Below are 11695 nucleotides of genomic sequence, written 5' to 3' on the forward strand. Positions count from 1 at the left end.
CCTTCGTTGTCCAGTACTTCCTGGGAGTGGAGAAACTATACCGTGTTCTTCGCAGCCTGCAACACAGTATCGATGAGGATGAGCACCTTGTCAAGATCTTCCCTATGCCTCCACCTCTCGCCTTTAAACAACCACTAAAACTTAAATGGACTATTGTTCGCGGCAAACTGCCCAGCCTTCAGGACAAAATCGACCAAACACCATAAAACCCTATCATGGCAACCACTGTAAGATGTGTCAGAGTGTTGACATGGATACTACCATTACACATGGGGACACCACCCACTCATGTGACATAGTCAACATTGTCTATCTCATATGCTGCAGGGAAGGATGTCCTGAGGCATGGTACATTGGCGAGACCAAGCAGGCGTTATGACAATGGATGAATGGACACCATGCAACATTCGCCAGATAGGAATGTTCCCTCCCAGTCAGGGAATACATCAGCATTCAAAGACATTCGGCCTCAGATCTTTGGGTGACCTTCCTCCAAGGTGGACTTCGGGATACGCAACAATGCAGAGTTGTCAAGCAGAGGTTGATAGCCAAGTTCAGTACTCATGGGGATGGCATCAACTGGGATGTTGGGTTCATGTCACACTACAGGTGACCCCACCACCCTCCCTCTCAGGCACACAACCACATTCACACTCACGTGCACACCCTCTCAAAGGCATGTACTCCATTACACTCGTGCAAGCTATCAAGCATGAACATGCACGCACACATACACACGACTATGGGGTGAATGTGCATTTGCAGATTTGTATTTGCAGATACATTCTATTTTGTTCAAAAAGTACACAATCTGCAGGCAGTCAGTCCATGTAACATTTTATAAATTCCCACTTTTGAAACAGAACCAGTCTGACTCAAGGTTGGAATATGGATAGACTCTAACCTCACTCCTTTCATGCATCATCAGAGCTGAGATGTCCCCTTTTTTATAAAACCTTGAGTTGTCTTGGGAATGTGACTTGAAAGAAGTTCTAGGATTTACGTATTAATGAATCAAAACCTACAACCTATTCTAAGTGATTAAAGACTTAACAACAATCTCAGTTTGTTCAATACATCGCATCAGTTGTCTGATACTTTGATCTTCTACTATAAATTCTGTGTCCTTTGATCCTGCCCTACTTGCTACCTGACAAAGGAGCAATGATCCAAAAGCTTGTACTTCAAAATAAACCTGTTGGATTATAACCTGGTCATAGAGTTAGAGAGATATACAGCACAGAAACAGATCCTTTGGTCCAACCTGTCCATGCCGACCAGATATTCCAACCCAATCTAGCCCCACGTGCTAGCATCCGGCCCATATCCCTTCAAATCCTTCCTATTCATATACCCACCGAAATGCCTTTTAAATGTTGCAACTGTACCAGCGTCCACCACTTTCTCTGGCAGCCCATTCCACACACGGACCACCCTCTACGTGAAAAAGTTGCTCCTTAGGTCTCTTTTATATCTTTCCCCTCTCACCCTAAACCTATGCCCTCTAGTTCTGAATTCTCCCACCCCAGGGAAAAGATTTTGTCTATTTATCCTATCCATGCCCCTCATGATATTATAAACCTCTATAAGGTCACCCCTCAGCCTTGGACGCTCCAGAGAAAACAGCTCCAGCCTATTCAACCTCTCCCTATAGCTCAAATCCTCCAACCCTGACAACATCCTTGTAAATCTTTTCTGAACCCTTTCACTTGATATAAAGATATCATTGCAGCCTTGATCCAAATTGGGACACAAGATCTGAATTCCAGTGTTGAAGCCCTCACCATTAAGGCAGCATTTCATTTCAGTTGGGGCATCAAGAAGTAAAGTTCAAATATGTAAATCAGGCAGAAGATTCATCAGCTCAGGCCTAGAAAATCTTATGGAGTTCCTCAAAGCATTTTATAAATCTAAATATCTTCAGATGTTTCATCAATGATCTTCAGTCATCATAAAGCCAAAGGTTAGCTGGTAATTGCAGTTTCCAGTGCCAATTAGCATGCATACTTCAAAATGTTGCCACACAGAGATGTTTGCCTCAGAGAGAGGTAACAGGCTATGTCAAAAGAGCAGGAAGAAGCGAAAGCAGCAGAATTTGGAAGCCCACTTCAGTACTTATCAGCAAGACATTAAAGGATACTGCATAAAGAAACTTGTGAGTGTCGGTGCACATCTGATTATTCTTTGGACCAGTTATCAATTCATTCCATACCTTCTCTGTAGCTGCAATTGTTTATACAGTCAACTATTTATTCAAATTCCTTGTTTAAAATTACTAATTAATCTGCTTCCATACTTTACACTCCTCTTTTAACTCAAGCTCTTTCGCCAGTTACCTTGAATCAGGGTCCTGTGGTTATTGAACTTTCTGACAGTGGGTGCCAATCTGACAATGTGGACTTGGAAGCTGCTATGAAACCAAACTGTAAAGTGCCAAATTTAATGAAGCTGATTAATTAAAACCAACTGTAATAATTGCATGACTTCTCATAGTGTAGTCATCAAACATTAGTGCTTTTGACAAATAAAAGTTTTCTCCATTGGCCTTCATAACACTAATGGCAAGCTGTTGTTGAGACCTTTCAGATGTTTATGGTCAATGTCTTCTCGGTCCATGAGTCTGTGATGGCCAGTCTGTTAATTACCACTATTGCTTGGAGATTTTGTAAAGGAACATGTTGGTATCCTACAAGAGGGTAACATGCTTCCTTGTATTCCTGGCACTCCCTTATGGCTGGAGCTCATAACTCTCCCACTAATATGCAGGGATGCAGATTAAAGATTTAAAGGTCCATTCTATTTGTTTCAGTAGACTCTTTAGGGAAAAAACCGCTCGACCCAAGATAAATATCAATTTCTCAATCTAGTTATTTAACTTCCACCAAAGCTACATATCTTGCTAAACGTGACCTCTGTTGTGAGGTCTCATGACCACTGTTCTTGGAGGTAGACATATCATACAGCTTGGAGAGGTAATGCTGTGCCATGACAGGTGCACACAGCACATATTGCAAGCTGAGTTTTCTATATTGTCAATCATAGTGGTGAAATTCCTTGACAGGATTTCTCTTCTCCCAATTATTTATGTGTTGTCAGTACTTTTTCTTTCTCGTGATTAAGTCCCTGTAGTTGTCAGTTTTCTGGAGGACTAGGAGAAGACTTTTCTTTTCCATGAGCTTTATCCTGTCTGTTCCTACCTTCACTACCTGCTGCTGTCTATTGATGGACAGTGATTCACCATATCTCACCATATTGCAGTCACTGTATAACCATACAGGGTACCAGCAACTAATCAGGTACCAGGGAGAGATGGAGTGCATGATAGTGAATTCCTGTAAATTCCAATCAGATTCATAATATATCTCTGTGTGCAAGAGATTCCTGCTCCTGAACTGCATCTAGAAGAAAGAGAAAAATAGCAAGTTGGAGTGGGGGATACAAACCACAGATTTCCATCTGATAATGTTGAGAAAACAGCTTAACATTGTCAGCTTGCTAAGATAAAGTAAATATTGCAAGTAATATGTAGAAATTCTGATCTGATATACCATCCCTTTATTATTTGTGATGCTGGCTCACTCGCTGCCCTGATTGAATAAGGGTGAAATACTCCTGCCTCCAGTCTGGACTCTATCCATCCCCATCGGTGTTGTCTGGAGCTTGTGAATATACCGTGGAGGATGTGTTGAGAGGTGGTGAAGGTGCTTGATGGAATAAGGAAGGTATGATGATGATTATGATTTGTAGATTATGAAATGAGAAAGAACTGGTAGAGTCATAGAGTCATAGAGGTGTACAGCATAGAAACAGACCTTTCGGTCCAACCTGTCCATGCCGACCAGATATCCCAACCCAATATAGTCCCACCTGCCAGCACCCGGCCCATATCCCTCCAAACCCTTCCTATTCATATACCCATCAAAATGCCTCTTAAATGTTGCAATTGTACCAGCCTCCACCACATCCTCTGGCAGCTCATTCCATATATGTACCACCCTCTGCGTGAAAAAGCTGCCCCTTAGGTCTCTTTTATATCTTTCCCCTCTCACCCTAAACCTATGCCCTCTAGTTCTGGACTCCCCAACCCCAGGGAAAAGACTTTGTCTATTTATCCTATCCATGCCCCTCATAATTTTGTAAACCTCTATAAGGTCACCCCTCAGCCTCCGATGCTCCAGGGAGAACAGTCCCAGCCTGTTCAGCCTCTCCCTGTAGCTTAAATCCTCCAAACCTGGCAACATCCTTGTAAATCTTTTCTGAACCCTTTCAGGTTTCACATCTTTCCGATAGGAAGGAGACCAGAATTGCACACAATATTCCAAACAGTAGCCTAACTAATGTCCTGTACAGCCGCAACATGACCTCCCAACTCCTGTACTCAATACTCTGACCAATAAAGGAAAGTATACCAAACGCCTTCTTCACTATCCTATCTACCTGCGACTCAACTTTCATGGAGCTATGAACCTGCACTCCAAGGTCTCTTTGTTCAGCAACACTCCCTAGGATCTTACCATTAAGTGTATAAGTCCTGCTAAGATTTGCTTTCCCAAAATGCAGCAACTCACATTTATCTGAATTAAACTCCATCTGCCACTTCTCAACCCATTGGCCCATCTGGTCAAAATCCTGTTGTAATCTGAGGTAACCCTCTTCGCTGTCCACTACACCTCCAATTTTGGTGTCATCTGCAAACTTACTGACTGTACCTCTTAAGCTCGCATCCAAATCATTTATGTAAATGACAAAAAGTAGAGGGCCCAGCACCGATCCTTGTGGCACTCCACTGGTCACAAGCCTCCAGTCTGAAAAACAACCTTCCACCACTATCCTCTGTCTTCTACATTTGAGCCAGTTCTGTATCCAAATGGCTAGTTCTCCCTGTATTCCATGAGATCTAACCTTGCTAATCAGTCTCCCATGGGGAACCTTGTCGAACACCTTACTTAAGTCCATATAGATCACATCTATTGCTCTGCCCTCATCAATCATCTTTGTTACTTCTTCAAAAAACTCAATCAAGTTTGTGAGACATGATTTGCCATGCACAAAGCCATGTTGACTATCCCTAATCAGTCCTTGCCTTTCCAAAAACATGTACATCCTGTCCCTCAGGATTCCCTCCAACAACTTGCCCACCAATGAGGTCAGGCTCACCGGTCTATAGTTCCCTGGTAGATGGACGTAATGCTTTTTCATGTGGTAGTTCATGAAACTAAAATGGAGCCTGTTTGTAATGTGAAGTAGAGAAAGGGTGAATGTGTTTGCAATAGGCAGGAGAATATCATATAGGCTGCATTTAAGATAATGATGCAGACATTTTATGGCCCAAGGTGTGAAGTGAGCAGTTCCTGCATCTTGTTCAAACTGTGGGACTTTGAAAGATGGGTGATTGCTACCCTGATAATTGGGGGAAATCTTTTCAAGCTGAAAACCATTGCTTGTGCCTAATAGCCTTTAGTAAGATTGATTTGTCATGTTATATGATGTGGTCTGGACTGCTCGGAGCCTGAAAACCCTTATGTAGCTCCCCAACTGACTTACTGAGACGCACTGAACTGGACTGTTGAAACCAGCTGTACCTGCAGGATTGATCTGACCTACTCCCTGACTACAGTGATATGGACTTCCTGACTCTGACTGCTGCAAGAGGCCAACTGACCACATACAAGCTTCTGGACTGATAGGGACTGCTGCCCTTGACTTACTGTGGTGAGACCTTCTGACTGGAGAATGCCTCCCTTGACTTGACTGAGGAATACTCCCCATAAACGTTCAAACATGGCCTTTGGTTGAAACACATGCAGTGTGCTTACAGCATAAACTGTTGGTATATGGTGCAGGTATGGGATTAATGTAGCATGGTGCCATACAGCAGCATACCCATTCCCTTGATTGATCACTGCTGACAACCATGATAAGCTGGCTGGATATATGTCTAAACAGCAAGGAAAGACAAAAAGTAATGTGAGCCTTTAAGATATAGTCTAAATTATAAATATCACACTAAGTTGGCTGCTTATCAGAGTTCAATCGATTCGGGATCAGTTCCTGCGGATTGGAGGGTGGCTAATGTTATACCACTTTTTAAGAAAGGTGGGAGAGAGAAGGCAGGAAATTATAGACCAGTTAGTCTGACCTCAGTGGTGGGAAAGATGCTGGAGTCTATTATAAAGGATGAAATTACGACACATCTGGATAGTAGTAACAGGATAGGACAGAGTCAGCATGGATTTATGAAGGGGAAATAATGGTTGACTAATCTTCTGGAATTTTTTGAGGATGTAACTCTAAAAATGGACAAGAGAGATCCAGTAGATGTAGTGTACCTGGACTTTCAAAAAGCTTTTGATAAAGTCCTACGTAGTAGGTTAGTGAGCAAAATTAGGGCGCACGGTATTAGGGGCAAAGTACTAGATTGGATTGAAAATTGGTTGGCTAATAGGAAACAAAGGGTAGTGATAAACGGCTCCATTTCGGAATGGCAGGCAGTGACCAATGGGGTACCGCAGGGATCCGTGCTGGGACCACAGCTTTTTACAACATATGTTAATGATATAGAAGATGGTATCAGAAATAACATTAGCAAATTTGCTGATGATACAAAGCTGGATGGCAGGGTGAAATGTGATGAGGATGTTAGGAGATTACAGGGTGACCTGGACAAGTTAGGTGAGTGGGCAGATACATGGCAGATGCAGTTTAATGTGGATAAATGTACGGTTATCCACTTTGGTAGCAAGAACAGAAAGGCAGACTACTACCTCAATGGAATCAATTTATGTAAAGGGGCAGTACAGAGAAATCTGGGTGTTCTTGTACACCAGTCAATGAAGGCAAGCATGCAGGTACAGAAGGTAGTGAAGAAGGCTAATAGCATGCTGACCTTCATAACAAGAGGAATTGAGTATAGAAGCAAAGAGGTGCTTCTGCAGCTGTACAGGGCCCAGTATTACCTGCTTTCTCTCGCCCACCTTTCTTAAAAAGTGGTATAACATTAGCCACCCTCCAATCCTCAGGAACCGAGAGGCCCAGTCTCTGGATTCATTTAAGAAAGAGTTGGATAGAGCTCTCAAGGATGTGGAATCAAGGGTTATGGAGATAAGGCAGGAACAGGATACTGATTAAGGATGATCAGCCATGATCATATTGAATGATGGTGCAGGCTCGAAGGGCAGAATGGCCTACTCCTGCACCTTTTGTCTATTGTCTATTATCTATTATATATGCTCAATAATTACTTTATTTTCATTTTACAAGATGTCATCATGTGCCAATTCATTTTCTGTATGCCCAAGACTGTCTGATAACAATAAGTGCATCCCTAATACCTTCAGACCTCACTTCTTGCAATACTTGCAGTAAGCCTTCACTTCGACTGTGCTGGAACTAGTGTCCTGGCAAATCAAATAACTAGGATAGAGCGAAACAAAATGCAAATGCAGGAATCCAAAGTAGACAAACAGGGGGCTGAGAGAGCACAGCAAGCCAGGCAGCATGAGGAGATGGGGAAATCAACGTTTCAGGTATAACTCTTCTCGATCTGCAGAGAGGGCTTTAAACTAATTGTTGTTTGTGGGGATGGAGGAGGGGGTGACTTGGGAGAGGAAAGGGTTAAGACGGTTAAGGCAGCATTACCAGGTTGCTATTTAGGTAATAAAAACCAAAAAGGGACATGAAGGGATAATACAAATATTACAAAAAGCAACAAATAGGGTGAAAGGAGATGGGGGAATGGCAAAAAAAGGCTAATTTAACAGTTTTTTTACTTAAATGAACGTAGCATTCGAAACAAAATGAACTGAAGAGGTTATTGAATGTGATCTAATAGCTGATACAGCAACATGGTTACAAGGAGATCAATGCTTGATATTTAGGAACAGGCAGGAAAGAAAGGTTGGTGGGACAACTTTGTTAGTGGTATGGTATAAGTCTGATAGCAAGAAATGATCTTGGATTGGATGATGTAGAATCTATGCATGTGGAGGTAAGAAATAACAAGGGGAGAAAAAGATACTGATGAGGATAGTCTATATGTTCCCTAACAGTAGCTATACTGTAGGACAGAAAATAAATCTGGTGATAATAAGGGCATGTAAAAACAGAGAGTATACTAAACATTTTAGATGAATTGGTGGTTATCTTTCAAAATCCTAAAGACTCTGGACCAGTTCCTACAGATTGATGGCTGACAAATTGAACCCAGCTGTTTAAAAAAGGAGGGAGAGAATAAAACAAAGTTACAAATAAGTTAGCCTAAAATCAGTTTTGAGAGTCTATTATAAAAGAAAAGAGAATAGAATGTTTGGGAATCATTACCAGGATTAGATAAAAGCAGCAAATGGAAATCATGCTTAACTGGAGTTTTGTGAGGATATAACTATTAGAATACAAAAGGGAGAACGGTGGGTGTAGTGTATTTGGATTTCAAGAAGGTTTTTGATAAGGTCCATATCAGAGGTTTGTGGGCAAAATTGAAGCACATTGACTGGGGGTAATATATTTGCATGGATTGAAAAATGATTGACAAACTGGAAACAAAGAATGAGAATGAATAGGTCTTTTTCCGGGATTCAGGTGGTGACTAGTGGAGTGCTGCAGGGATCAGTGCTTGGGCTTAAGCAATACATTTAAGTAAATGACTTGAATGAGGAAACCAAATGCAATATTTCTAAACTTACAAGTTTGCTAACAACCCAAAGCTAGATTCTGAGTTGTGAGTGTAGTGATTGTAATGAGGTCAGTCAGGTGGACCTCATAGGATACAAGTTCCCCTATTGGGGCTGTTAATCTGATCCAAACAGGGAGCCCAGGCTGACAGATAAAGAGAAGTATCAGACATTCTGATACTCTAGGAGCTGGCTCTGAGGAAATTGAACCAGTGTCAAGGACTTTCCTCATGTACATAAAAGGTGACTCGGTGATGGGATTCTGGCTTCTGAGGAGTTATTTCAGTGGCGACAAAAGTAAAACATATTCCTGAAGAAACTTGTTCACAGCAGTCATCTTTGAGTTGTGGTAAGCATTTCTGGCATCAAGCTGTTATTTGACTAGTTTGACTCATTGACCCTGCTATCAAAGACTGGATTAAGTATGTGGAAAGAATTCCATACCTTTCCTGGGCAAATGACATTGGGGCAGATGAAAAGCAACAAGTAATTCTCCTGACAAGTTTTGGACCCACAGCTTTTTCAGTTGTTAGGAACTTAACTTTGCCTGAGACACTAGATACTAAAACCTTTCAAGAGTTGATAGATTTAGTTAAAGAATATTATGATTCCAAACCACCTCTAATTCTGAGATGTTATTGTTTTTACTCAGCAATTTGAGAAACTAGGGAATCTGTATCGGATTTTGACAAGGTTAAGACGACTGGCAGAAGCTTGTGACTTTGATATGACCCTTAATGAGATACTGAGAGACTAATTGGTATGTTGGATCATTGATGCAACCATGAAAAAGAACCTACTATCTGAAACCCAACTGGATTTCAAACAGGCACTACAACTGATTTTATCTTTGGAAAATGCTGCAAGCTGGACATGAGTATGTGTACTTGAAATTGCAGATAAATGAGGATTCTCAGAAGTCTGCTACAATTAATACCTGTAAGGGTTTGTACCAATATATGAGACTGCCTTTTTCGGTAATGAAAGTTAAAAATCACACAACACCAGGTTATAGTCCTACAGGTTTATTTGGAAGTACAAGTTTTCAGTGCGCTGCTCCTTCTTCAGGTAGCTAGTGGGGCAGGATCACAGGACTCAGAACCTTTTACTGTAAATTCTGTGTCCTATGATCCTGCCCACTAGCTACCTGACAAAGGACCAGTCCTGCGAAAGCTTGTACTTCCAAATAAACCTGTTGGACTATAACCTGGTGTTGTGTAATTTTTAATTTTGTCCAGCCCAGTCCAACACTGCACCTCCACATTTTAGGGTATTGTCAGCCTGTGCAACTTTTCAGTGGATGATGGCGATCATTTTGAAAAGTCTCCCCAGGTTGCCATTTATCTAGATAGCATGCTAATAACAGGGAAGATCAATAAGGAGTACCTAGAGAACTTGGACATAGTCCTTAAATGGTTCTCCCTGACAGGCATACACATAAGAAGGGGAAAAATGTGTGATCCTGGCTCCAAGTGATTTACTTGGGCGACAGAGTCCAAAAACTGGATTACACCTGTTGGAAGATAAAGTGAGGGCGATCAAAGGTGCTCCAGCTTCTATGTTTACACTTCCATGTTCTTTTCTTCAGCTGGTGAATTATTACTGAAAGTTCATACATAACCTGGCCTCCATCCTGGCACCTTCACATCTTAAAATATGTTCAGCCATTGGAAATGTTAATGTAGCCAAGCCACAGCTTTCAAGCAAGTGAAGAAAAAGCCATCATCCTCTAAGCTTTTGGTTGACTATGATCCCAAGCAAGATCTGATATTGACATGCAACATCTCACTTATGATATTGGGGTAGCATTAGCTCATACATGGCCCAATGGAGAGAAATGCCTAATAGTGTTTGCATCCAGAACTTTGGCTAATGCAGAGCATAAATACGCCCAGATAAAGAAGGAAGATTTGGCGGTCATATTTGGAGTCAGGAAGTTCCACCAATACCTTTATTATTTAAATTTGTAACAGTAATGGACTACAAACCCTTTCTAGGTCTACTTAAGGAGAACAAGCCAGTTCCTTTCATACTCTCAGGCCAAATTCAGCTACGTCCAGGAGGCCAGGTAGTGAATGCAGATGCATTGAGCCATCTCCCACTGGCAAACAGACCACTGGTGGTAGCCAATGGAAGAGGGTGTAATGGTTTAAATTTCCTGGCCACATTTCCAGTAACAGCTGACAATATCAGACTTTGGAGGTAAAAAGATCCAGTCCTAGCAAAACTGAAACAGCTAGTGCTGACAGGGGAAATTAAAGTGCCAATACAACCATAATTGAAAATCTTTTGGATCTGGAGGGACCAGATCACATTACGGGACAGCATCTTATTATTGGTAGCAAGAGTATTGTCCCCAGCAAAGGTTGCCACCAGGTATTGGCTGAACTCCACCAGGGCCATTGAGAGATCTCCGAAATAAAGCTGTTGATGAGAAGTTATATCTGGTGGCCAGACTTGGATGTAGACTTGGCCACATTAGTAAAGCAGTGTCCAGACTGCCAACAAGGACAAAAGTTACCCCCAGCAGCTCTCCCATATTCGTGGGAATGACTGGGTAAACCCTGGACTCAGTTACACGTCAAGTACACAGGTTGCTTTCATGGGCACAATGTTCTTAGTAATTGTATATGCCCACTCAAAGTGGTTGGACATGCATAGAGTTCATTCGTTAAACATGGGAATGACAATAGAAAAACTGCACATATCTTTTGCAATACAGAGACTCCCAGAAATGTTTAACAAAGACAATAGCTGAAAATGTGTTGCTGGAAAAGCGCAGCAGGTCAGGCAGCATCCAGGGAACAGGAGAATCGATGTTTCGGGCATAAGCCCTTCTTCAGGAATGAGGAAAGTTTGTCCAGCAGGCTAAGATAAAAGGTAGGGAGGAGGGACTTGGGGGAGGGGCGTCGGAAATGTGATAGGTACTACAAACAAACCATTATCTCCCAGACCGTCCATAACCTCATCACCTCGGGGGATCTCCCATCCACCACCTCCAACCTCATAGTCCCACAACCCCGCAC

This window comes from Chiloscyllium plagiosum, chromosome 6 (assembly GCF_004010195.1).
Source record: "Chiloscyllium plagiosum isolate BGI_BamShark_2017 chromosome 6, ASM401019v2, whole genome shotgun sequence".
NCBI lineage: Eukaryota > Metazoa > Chordata > Chondrichthyes > Orectolobiformes > Hemiscylliidae > Chiloscyllium > Chiloscyllium plagiosum.